Source organism: Panthera leo, chromosome A3 (genome assembly GCF_018350215.1).
Source record: "Panthera leo isolate Ple1 chromosome A3, P.leo_Ple1_pat1.1, whole genome shotgun sequence".
NCBI classification, from domain to species: Eukaryota; Metazoa; Chordata; class Mammalia; order Carnivora; family Felidae; genus Panthera; species Panthera leo.
This window is the reverse complement of record NC_056681.1, coordinates 134,180,540-134,192,909: the sequence shown is the minus strand read 5'-3', so window position 1 is coordinate 134,192,909 and position 12,370 is coordinate 134,180,540. Positions and strand designations below refer to the sequence as shown.

At 38.5% G+C, this 12,370-nt stretch overlaps 1 long non-coding RNA gene across 1 annotated transcript in view; it reads right to left on the bottom strand.

Annotated features, from left to right (window-relative positions):
• Positions 1-6,942: 6,942 nt before the first annotated feature.
• The window catches only part of LOC122216647, a 138,101-nt gene continuing 132,673 nt past the window's right edge, over positions 6,943-12,370 (bottom strand). The window contains exon 3 of the long non-coding RNA XR_006201013.1: positions 6,943-7,006. This is a non-coding gene — a long non-coding RNA (uncharacterized LOC122216647). The remainder of the gene's footprint in view (positions 7,007-12,370) is intronic.

Genomic DNA, 12,370 nt, shown 5'->3' with positions numbered 1-12,370 from the left:
AGTCACTAAGATAACACAAATCAAAGCCTCGATTACGTACCACTTCACACCCCAGGAGGATGGCTGTAATAAAAAAGAGAGACTACAACAGGTATTGGTAAGGAAGTGGAGAAATCAGAACCCTCATCCGTGACTGATGGGAATATAAGACGGTGCGACTCACTTTAGCTAAGAGCCTGGCAGCTCCTCAAAAGATTGTACATAGTTACCATGTGACCCAATAATTCCTCTCCTAGGTATATACCCAAGAGAAGTGAAAATATGCCCACAAAAACACATGTACACAAATGTTCATGGCAGCATTACTTATAATGGCCAAAAAATAAAAACAACCCAACTATCAACTCAACTGATGAATGGATAAACAAAACGTGGTATGGCCACACAATGAAATATTATTTGGCCATTAAAAGGAATGGAGTACTGATGTGTGCTACAGCACAGGCAAACCCCGAAAACATGCTAAGTAAAAGAAGCCAGGCACAAGAAAACACATTATTATATGATTCCATGTATATGAAATTTTCCGAACGGACAAATCAAAAGAGATAGAAAGTAGATTAATGGCTGCCTAGAGCTGGGGGCCAGAATGGAATGTCTTGGGGAATGTTAGCTAAAGGGAAGGTACTTCTTTCTGGGCTAATAAAAATGTCCTAATATTGGTTTTGGCAATGGTCGCATAACTCTGTGAATATACTGAAAACCATTTAAATGTGCATGGGCTAATTGTATGGTATGTGAATTCTACCTCAACAAAACTGTTACAAAAAAGATAATCAGAAAACTACAGGCAAGGAGAAATTCAATAAGATATTTCTCAAATTGCAACTTTCTAATTTAGAAGAGAAACTATAGGAGAGATGTGATTCTAAAACGAAGGGTCTAAATAACTTTTCTCAGAGTTTAATCTTAAGTTCTAAGAAATTGGGCAAGAGTTCCCATTGGAAAATAATACAGGGCACCAGAAAAATTTTTAAACTTTGGAACTTAAAAATGGGTTTGAAATTCAAATATTTAGAAGAAAATATAAATTACCTGGGAAATAATAATAATGTCCCTGGAGAACACACATATTAAACCACGTCAGAAATTACATTCTCAGAGTAAAATCTCTGTAACAAGAAAATACATCTCTGCCCATCCAGACATTGAAGTCTCCTGGATTAAGAAATATTTGTAAAACTAGGGGCACCTGGGTGGCTCAGTCGGTTGAGCGTCTGACTTCAGCTCGGGTCATGATCTCGCAGTTCATGAGTTCGAGCCCCGTGTAGGGCTCTGTGCTGACAGCTCGGAGCCTGGAGCCAGCTTCGGATTCTGTGTCTCCCTCTCCCTACCCCTTCCCTGCTCATGCTCCGTCTCTCTCTCTGTCTCTCAAAGATGAATAAATGTTAAAAAAAAAAATTAACAAGAAAAAAGAGAAACGTGTAAAACTGATAAAACCATCTGAAGACAAAGAGATGATCTTTCTATCTTTCCCAGAATTTTAGGGTAGACAACAGCTCCATCAACCTTCATATTTCCTAGAGGAAGACACCAAGGCCAGCCTGGCAGTAGCAGAGTCAGCACTAGGTCCAGGTCTCTACCTTCCCACCCCCACTCGCTCTCAGCCTGAGCCAGGACTTCCGAAATGAGCGCCTGCCACGTCTGTATGCAAAGAATTCACGTGTGCCTCCGGTCTCTCCCGCATCTGTGCTCAACCTCTGCTGTGCTCCGGGGCAGGCTGGGACGGAGGTCAACTAACTGGTCCACACTTCATCATTTCCAAGAGGAGATTTCCATCCAGAGGCTTCCTTTCACCAGGACCCTCCTGCAAGTGTCTCTCATCTCTGGGGCCGTTTCTTCATCTCCGTTCAGGAAAAACATTTATCCATGGCGCTAAACTCCTCATCTGTCCTGCGCTTTGTGCCCAAGGGGGAACAGACCAAAGCTCTGAAGCATGGGCGCGCTATGCCCGCCCTTCATTAGCTCCTCCTCACCTATTTTGCATCTTCTATTTAGCGAATTTTCGATAGACAGCATACATGAAGAATGCACAGGTTTTCTTTCCTTCTGCCCAGTGACACGGGAAGATAGGCAGGAACCGGAACCCATTTGCCAACTCTCGTCTGTCTCCTCCCGGACCCCAGGCAACATCCTGAACTTCTCCCCTATTGTTGCTTACATGGATTAATAAAAACATCCATTCACGGCAACTGAAGTTGCAAAACACCCATTTTCCTAAGTACCGTCTCATTTGCTCCTCCCAGCCACTACGTGCAGCTGCTCGTTAATGAGCATGTCACAGTCCAGCAACATGGCGTGGTCACACGGTGATCAGGGGGTGAGCTGGCATTCTACCTCACAGCTTGCCACTTACCTGTGTGTTTCCCGTACCGCAGGACCTGCCAGTAACTCAGACCATAGCTAGGAATATCATATGCCAGACATTAAACCCTCCGATTCCTATTCTCCCATGATTCTCTGTCACCAGGGACGTAAACAACGCCCTCGTGCCACGCATGAAACACCTCAACGCCTCCTTCAAGGCAGGAACTCTGGCTCTGAGGGCTGGCCAGCACCCCTGTAAAACGTTGACACAAAAAGCAGACATGAGCCTATGTCCATGCCCAGCTTATGTTTCGATCACAACAAAGACCTACGCTGCTTCTCGCCTGAGACTTTTTTTTTACCAACATGGAGATCTGAGGTACCCGAAGTGATGTGATACCAATGGATCTATGACTAGGATATTCAGGCTTAGAAGCCAATAATCCTAAGGACATCTAAGACGACTCCAGCAAAGAACTCTTCCCAGATTGTACTGCTCCCATCTCAGTGGAAATATCTATGCAGCCGAGATATGCTCAAGAGAGTCACAGGCTCTAACAACAGCCAGGTTTCTGACTTAAGGACTTCTAAGTCCCTAGTACCTCTGGAACTGTTATACACAATGGCTTTGACGTTATAACCAAAATGCATGGGTTCTTCATGTAACATTTTTAAACAAAGTGCTAGATTTCTATCCAAAAATCATAGAAATCTATAGCCAAGCAAGAAAAACTAAGAGAAAATCGTGCTTTTTCTATGAATTAAACAACTGTTAATCACCTGCTTTTTCACAGATTTTCTGCTCGGAAAAAGAGATACAAAACTGAATGAAGACGTGGTATTTGCCTTTAAAAGACTCAGAGTCTAGTATAAAAAACATATAGTCTGACTTATTTCACTTAGTATAATATCCTTTAGTTCCATCCATATTTTCACAAATGACAAGATCTCATCCTTTTTTATGGCTACATAATATTCCTCCACGTGTCTCTGTGTGTGTGTGTGTGTGTGTGTGTGTGCGCGCGCACGTGTGCACGTGCATGTACACGAGCACATGTGTACATCACAATTACTTTATCTATTCATCTATCAGTGGGTACTTAGATTGCTTCCATATCTTGGTTATCGTAAATAATGCTGCACTAAACATTAGAGTGCGTACATCTTTTTGAATTAATGTTTTTGTTTTCTTTGGGTACATACCTAGTAACAGAATTATTGGATCATACGGTATTTCTATTTTTAAAACTTTTTTAATGTTTATTATTTTTGAGAGAGAGAGGGAGAGAGACAGAGCGTGAGCAGGGGAGGGGTAGGGAGAAAGAGACACAGAGAATCTGAAGCAGGCTCTAGTCTCTGAGCTGTCGAGACAGAGACTGACATGGGGTTTGAACCCAAGAACTGCAAGATCATGGGCCAAACCTGAGCTGAAGTCATACACTTAAACGACTGAGCCACCCAGGCACCCCTGGTATTTCTATTTTTAATTTTTTGAGGAACCTCTGTGCTGTTTTCCACGGTGCTGCTCCAATTTGCATTCCCACCAACAGTGCAAGAGGGTTCTTTTTTCTCCACATCCTCACCAACACTTGTTATTTCTTGTCTTTTTTATTTTTGCCATTATTATAGGTATAAAGTGATATTTCACTGTGGTTTTGACTTGCATTTCCCTGATGATTAGTCATGGTATTTCACTCATATGTGGAATCTAAAAACAAAACAAAACAAATGAATTATCAAACACAAAACAGAATCAAGCCTATAAATACAGAGAACAAACTTATGGTTGCTAGATGGAAGGACATTGGTAGATGGGCAAAATGGGTGAAAGGGAGTGAGAGAGACATAAGCTTCCAGTTATGGAATGAATAACTCATGGGAATAAAGGTACGGCACAGGACAAAGGGTCAATGATATTGTAATTGCATTGGATGCGGACAGATGATATCTACACTTGTGGTGAGCACAGCGTAACCTACAGAGATGTTGAATCACTATAGTGTATGCCTGAAACTAACAAAATTGTGTATCAACGATACTCAAATAAAAATGTCTTAGTTAAAAAAGGGAGGAAATATATGCACACATAATGTAAACATGATGTGCTAAGGGTGATTAGATAGATTTTTACAGTGCTATGAACACAAAAATGGGAGCCTCACACTTTGGAGAGGCTTCACCAATGAAGTGATATTTGAGCCTTAAAGAAATAAGAAGTCTTTAACCTATATACCCTTAACAATGTTTCAGTAGCTTCCTGAATGGATTATTCCAGTGACTACCTTTTAGAAACACCAGAAGGCCAGCACAAGTCACATCCTTACGTCCCAGCCTGCTTTTGTAAAGAACAGTATGGTTGCTTGTCTGACAAGGAGAAAATAGGCTTTCAAATCTCCACATGGCCCTTCAAAGCCCAGTAAGTAAGTAAGTAAGTAAGTAGGTAAATCCCATCAATGACATAGAATGCCTTTCCATTTATTGAGAGAATATTCCATGCCCTTATTAAATATTCTTGTTTAAATTAATCACCATTAGGTTTACTATTGTGAATACAGCTACGATCGTTTATTGACTTTTCCAGTTGGTAACTGCTGAATACAAGTAGTGCTGATTTTACTGATTTTGTATCCAGATGCCTTGCAAACTCTCTTATTAATTTTAATGGTTTCTTGATTCTCTTTTTCTTTGTTTTTTCTAGGTTTATGATAATATCAACTGCAAGTAATGAGTTTTACTTTTCCTTATATCTCTTACTTTTCTTAACTAACAGCACTGGCCACCACCTCTAATTCTATGTTAACTAAGGTGATGATAGTCAGTATTCTTTTATTATTTTCTTTCTTTGTATGTGTTAGTTTCTAGTATGGGTGTTTCTCTCTTTATTCGATAGTTTATTAAGCATTAAAATTTGGGGATAAAATACCAGAAGCTTCTATAGTTCACGAATATGCCAGCTCTCTCTTGCTTTTTGTGATTCTTCACACTGGCCTTTTTTTTTTCCAGTTCATTAAAATCTATATGCTTTTTTCCACCTCTAGTCATTTGCACATAAGTGTTTCCTTTGTGTCATGCTCTTTATTTTACCCTTCAGAATTTATTTCAAATAAAACATTATTTAAAAAGCCTTTCCTGATCTGCCCTTTGCATACCAAACTTCTGATTCACTTGCTATCCTCTCTCTCCCCACCGTGTACTCCTTTGTAAGTTCTACCAATCAAGTAATAATAATTTCCAATAAGATAAAATCCAATTAACTAACAATAGTGCTTTAATAATGGCTTAATCTTTATCTTTCCCACTAGATTGTGAGTTCCATAAAAATGGGAATATGTTTAACTCATTATCCCATATATCTCTATATATATTCATAGTGCCATGTACATGGTACATAATGAAAGTTTATTTAATAAGTAAACAAGGGTATAGTGTAATAGAAATAAAATACAAATACTAATAATTTTTAAGTTCTTATTCATTTACTTTTTAAATATGTCATTTTTAAATCCAGTGACTTCTTTCTGAAGTTTTTAATTGCTGAATTAGGTTTCACTCTACGTATATGTAAGTCTTATCTGTGAGCTTACCAAAGGCACAGTCCAGCTGCAAACGGCAAAGTTGACGTACTCTGCACTAACTTTGCACATACACATATGCATACATCGTAGCTGCTCATCTATTTCCCCAAGCCTGTACTCTGAGACATTTAGAGAAACGCTTTCTTAGTTGGAAAGAATAATGATTGGTCATTAACGATTTTTTGGTGGTGGCTCCTACAGTATAGAGTATGCATGGTTCTTAGTTTCAAAGCCCTAAGCAGATAGAAATCTCCTCACATTATACTCCTGGATTTCTCCATTTTTGTTATTTCTCTTTGAGGTAGCAATGTCATCATTAAAAGACTTTCATTTATATCGTGAAAAGCAGACATATCATTCATTTAAAGTGTCAATCACCATTAGTGTCTATACTTTCCTGTGGTTCTCAGCACCATGCCCTTCCTAGTCTCCCTGAGCTGGAAATCTAAGATTGTCAGTGCCCTCCCCTCCAGCCACTCAGTGTGGCCTCTGTCCTTGGTGGTCACTCAGTGTGGCCTCTGTCCTTGTGGGGGCCGCTTGGTGTAGCTCTAAGCACTTTCATGCATTTACTCATTTAATCCTCCCTGTGACCCGTTTTGGTAATGAGAAAACAGAGTTGGAGTAAAATTAAGTGACTTACCTATGAAAGAGCTTCTTACTTCCTATCTTAAACTCTCCCCTAAACAAGGCTCTATAACAACTAAAATACCTGTCCTTCTTTAGAAACAAATAAATTAAACCCAGCCTCTGAAGAGGAGTTCCTAAACTCCAGAGAAGAAACACACACACACTGTAGTAAATGACAAAGCATCCCCTCCATAGATCCTCAGAACAGATACATACATAAAGCTTAGCACATAAGACATATTTTTATTGTCTTTCAGCCTAAGAAAAGTGTTTTAGGCACACACCAAGGTATAGAAGTGGAAAAGAAATTTTAGATCTAACTTCCTACTCACTGCCAACCGGAAATCTTACCTAAGGCTCTCAATAGACAAGGAGGCCCAAGACATTCAGGAGTCAATAAAGTTTGAAGAAAGTCAGTCACTCAAAGACCAGATGGTGGCCCACTTGGCTCCTCTGCCCTCACTCACCAGTCGTTTTTCATTGACTGAGCCTGCAGCCTATAGGTTAATAGAGAGAATTATGGTAGCAAACCTAGGGTCATGGATCATGGTTATGTTTCTTTTTTTGCTGTAAAGGTTAATCATATGTGAATTTAAGAAGGATATTATATCTGGATTATGATACCAGCATAAAATATTAGTTTTTCTCGGATCCCTGGCTTAATTAAGAGGATGTGTAGATATCTAACACATTTTCTGAAATTCAAACGTAGTCACATATGCCCACCAGGAATTTAAGTCAAAGAAAACTCTGTTAAAACAAATTATTAATCTTGACACCTAAGCAGATACAAAAGTCAGAAATAAGTTTCTTTTTCTTCCCTGTTGAGAATATTAGCCAACATCCCGTTGTTAACTCTTGTGTGGGTAGGTTAAACCAACAGACCACAGTCTGTTTAGCATAATATTAATCTAATCTTCGAATTAGCAAGACTTCAGCCATTACTTATGACTCTCTGACATACACAAGGGCACATAGTATAGATTTCAGCAGAGGTCATTTCAGAGACTAACTCAACAGCAAAGTTAGTTGGACTGGAATTCATTAAGGATAGACAGTATTTGGCTGATTATCCAAAATTCCTAAGGTTTTGCCTATTGCTATATCAGATTTCAGCTTTACTGGGTACAACTCTTTGTGTGCTATTTTGTTTTTTTTTTTTAATGATGCTAAAAGGATTTTGGTGTTTCAAACTTTGTACACAAACCTAGCAAGCAAAATCTCCAGTAAACGTATTCTAAGCTCTTGGCATACTTTCCCCACGAGCAAATATTAACTCCAGATAGTGTTTGTTTGCTTTTATAAAATAATCACTGTAATAGTGGCATGTAATTGCCAGAGGTAAAAGTTTATCTAGACTGAGAATTAATCAAGTTTAAGCTCCTTAAGAGAACTTGGTCAGAAATAATTTATTTCTTGCACAGTTTACATTTTTTATATGAAATTTATTGTCAAATTGGTTTCCATACAACACCCAGTGCTCATACCAACAGGTGCCCTCCTCAATACCCATCACCCACCCTCCCCTCCCTCCCACCCCCCACCAACCCTCAGTTTGTTCTCAGTTTTTAAGAGTCTCTTATGTTTTGGCTCCCTCCCTCTCTAACCTTTTTTTTTTTTTTCTCCTTCCCCTCCCCCATGGTCTTCTGTTAAGTTTCTCAGGATCCACATAAGAGTGAAAACATATGGTATCTGTCTTTCTCTGTAGGACTTGTTTCACTTAGCGGAACACTCTCCAGTTCCATCCACGTTGCTACAAAAGGCCAGATTTCATTCTTTCTCATTGCCATGTAGTATTCCATTGTGTATATAAACCACAATTTCCTTATTCATTCGTCAGTTGATAGACATTTAGGCTCTTTCCAACACTTGGCTATTGTTGAAACTGCTGCTATAAATATTGGGGTACTTGTGTCCCTATGAACCAGCACTCCTGTATCCCTTGGGTAAATTCCTAGCAGTGCTACTGCTGGGTCATAGGGTAGATCTATTTTTAATTTTTTGAGGAACCTCCACACTGTTTTCCAGAGCTGCTACACCAGTTTGCATTCCCATCAACAGAGCAAGAGGGTTCCCGTTTCTCCACATCCTCGCCAGCATCTATAGTCTCCTGATTTGTTCATTTTAGCCACTCTGACTGGTGTGAGGTGGTACCTGAGTGTGGTTTTCATTTGTATTTCCTTGATGAGGAGTGACATTGAGCATCTTTTCATGTGCCTGTTGGCCATCTGGATGTCTTCTTTAGAGAAGTGTCTATCCATGTTTTCAGCCCATTTCTTCACTGGATTATTTATTTTTTGGCTGTGGAATTTGGTGAGCTCTTTATAGATTTTGGGTACGAGCCCTTTGTCCGATATGTCACTGGCAAATATCTTTTCCCATTCCGTTGGTTGCCTTTTAGTTTTGTTGATTGTTTCCTTTACAGTGCAGAAGCTTTTTATTTTCATGAGGTCCCAATAGTTCATTTTTGCTTTTAATTCTCTTGCCTTTGAGGATGTGTCAAGTAAGAAATTGCTGCGGCTGAGTTCAGAGAGGTTTTTTTCCTGCTTTCTCCTCTAGGGTTTTGATTATATCCTGTCTTGCATTCATGTGCTTTATCCATTTTGAGTTTATTTTTGTGAATGGTTTAAGAAAGGGGTCTAGTTTCATCCTTCTGCATGTTGCTGTCCAGTTCTCCAGCACCATTTGCTACACAGACTGTCTTTTTTCCACTGGATGTTCGTTCCTGCTTTGTCAAAGATTAGTTGGCCATACTTTTGTGGGTCTAATTCTGGGGTTTCTATTCTATTCCATTGGTCTATGTGTCTGTTTTTGTGCCAATACCATGCTGTCTTGATGATTATAGCTTTGTAGTAGAGGCTAAAGTCTGGGATTGTGATGCCTCCTGCTTTGGTCTTCTTCAAAATTACTTTGGCTATTTGGGGCCTTTTGTGGTTCCATACGAATTTTAGGATTACTTGTTCTAGCTTTGAGAAGAATGCTGGTGCAATTTTGATTGGGATTGCATTGAATGTGTAGATAGCTTTGGGTAGTATTGACATTTTGACAATATTTATTCTTCCAATCCATGATCACGGAATGTTTTTCCATTTCTTTATAACCCGATAGACTCCACCAAAAGTCTGCTAGAACTGATACATGAATTCAGCAAAGTCGCAGGATACAAAATCAATGTACAGAAATCAGTTGCATTCTTATACACTAATAATGAAGCAACAGAAAGACAAATAAAGAAACTGATCCCATTCACAATTGCACCAAGAAGCATAAAATACCTAGGAATAAACCTAACCAAAGATGTAAAAGAGCTGTATGCTGAAAACTATAGAAAGCTTATGAAGGAAATTGAAGAAGATATAAAGAAATGGAAAAACACAGATTACATTTTAAAATAACGACATGATTTTCCTCCAATTTTGCTCTCCAACCCCAACAGTGACTTCACAGAGTTGCATTTCAGCTTCCTGTACTGTCCACATAAGAACACAGATTAGCGAGTTCTGTATCATCTAACACAGATAAAACTATGGGAGATACCATGATTTGGCTTCTTAGCCTACATCTCTAAGACTGATCTAAAACTTAGAGAGATTCTTCCAAATTAAAAAGTTGTTATTCTTGTGAATTTAAGTATCATTTCTACTTTCCTAAATGTTAAGTACATCCTGATACGAAACAACTGTTCTCTACAAGGCAATCATCCTACAAACATCCATATAAAGGTTTTTGTGTAGACATAAGTCTTCAACTCCATGAGCTAAATACCAAGGGGTATGATGGCTGGATCATAGGATAAGAGTATATTTAGTTTTGTAAGAATCTGCCCAACTGTCTTCCAGAGTGGCTGCACCATTTTGCATTCCCACCAATGGTGAACGAGAGTTCCTGTTGCTCCACATCCTCACGACCATTTGGTGCTGTCAGTGATCTGGATTGCGGCCACTCTCAGAATTGTGTAGTGGTATCTGATTGTTATTTTAATTTGCATCCAATTTCTTTGATGACACAAGATATGGAACGTCTTCCCATGTGCTTATTTGCCATCCATATGTCTTCGTTGGTGAGGTGTCTGTTCAGGTCTTTGGCCCTTTTTTTTTTTTTTTTTTTTAATGATTCTTTTTCAGAGAGAGAGAACACAAGCGTATGCAAGCAGGGAAGGGGCAGAGAGAGAGGGAGACAGAAGATTCGAAGCAGGCTCTACAGTGACAGCACAAACCCAATGCAGGGCTTGAACCCACAAACCATGAGATCATGACCTGAGCCGAAGACGGACACTTAATCGACTGAGCTACCCAGGAACCTCTCTTTGGTCCATTTTTAAAACATGATGTTTGTTTTCTTATTGTTGACTTTTAAGTGTTCTCTGTATACTTTGAATAACAGTTATCAGATGTGTCTTTTGCAAATATCTTCTCCACACAGCCAGTCTGTGGCTTGTTTTCTAATTCTCTTGATGTTGTCTTTTGCAGAGCAGAAATTCTAAAGTTTAGTGCAATCCAGCTTATCAGTCACTCATGGATTGTGCCCTTGGTGTTGTACTTAAAAAAGCAGCCATACACAAGATCATCTGGTTTCTCGCCTATGTGATCTCCCAGGAGTTTTATACTTTTGCTTTTAATATTCAGGTCTATGATCTGCTTTGAGTTAATTTTTGTGAAGGGTGTAAGGTTTGTGTTGAGATTATTTTTGCTTTTTTGCATCCAGATGCCCAGGTGTTCTAACACCATTTATTGAAGAGATTATCTTTGCTCCATTGTGAAAGAACACTTGACTATATTTATTTATGTGTCTATTTCTGGGCTCTCTATTCTGTTCCATTGATCTACCTGTCTATTCTTTTGCTAATACTAATAACGGTATTACTTGAATACTTGATTTATAGTGTATTACTTGCTCACTTTGATTACTCAATTACTATAGATTTATAGTAAGTCTTGAGGTTGGGGGCATCAGTCCCCCAGCTTTATTCTTCTTCAATACTGTGTTGACTATTCTGAGTTTTTTGCCTCTCCATATAAACTTTGATTCAGTCTGTAATATAATAAGATAACGTGTTGATATTTTTATTAGGATTGCATTGAATCTATAGATCAAGTTGGGAAAAACTGACATCTTGACAATATTGAGTCTCCCTATTCATGAACATGGATTATCTCTCCATTTATTTCATTCTTCTTTGATTTCACTCAACCTCAGAAGTTTTTTAGTTTTCCTCATGTAAATCTTGTACATACTTCATTAGATTTGTACCTAAGTATTTCATTTTTGAGGGTGTGTAAATGATATTGTGTTTTTAATTTCAAATTTAATGTTCATTATTGGTATATAGGAAAATGATGTCTTTTATATATTAACCTCATATCCTGCAACCTTGGTATAATTGCTTATTAGTTCCAGGACTTTTTTGGTAGATCCTTTCAGACTTTCTACATAGACAACCATGAAATCTGTGAACAAAGATAGTCTTACACCTTCCTTCCCAATCTGTATACCTTTTATTTACTTTTCTTGTTTTATTCAATTAACCAGGCCTCATAGTATAATGTTAAAAAGCTATGAAAGGGGACATCCCAATAGCAACATTTTATGTTTCTATTTACAAAAACCTTCATTTTGTGGTATGTGTCCACATTCATTTTTAGGTAAATGAAGAAATCTTTGGGAGACTTGCTCCAAAGAATGGCTGAGAAAAAGTTGAAATTAGAATAGCAATTCTTGGTATGCGAACAGGAGTCCTAAAAGAGCTTAAAAGTTTGTTTTGCCCAGGCAATTTATATATTTTCCTGCAATATTAACTTTGTCCTAAGGAAAACTTCTGAACAAACACAGACCCAACCCAACTTTTCTGTACAGTAATTTTT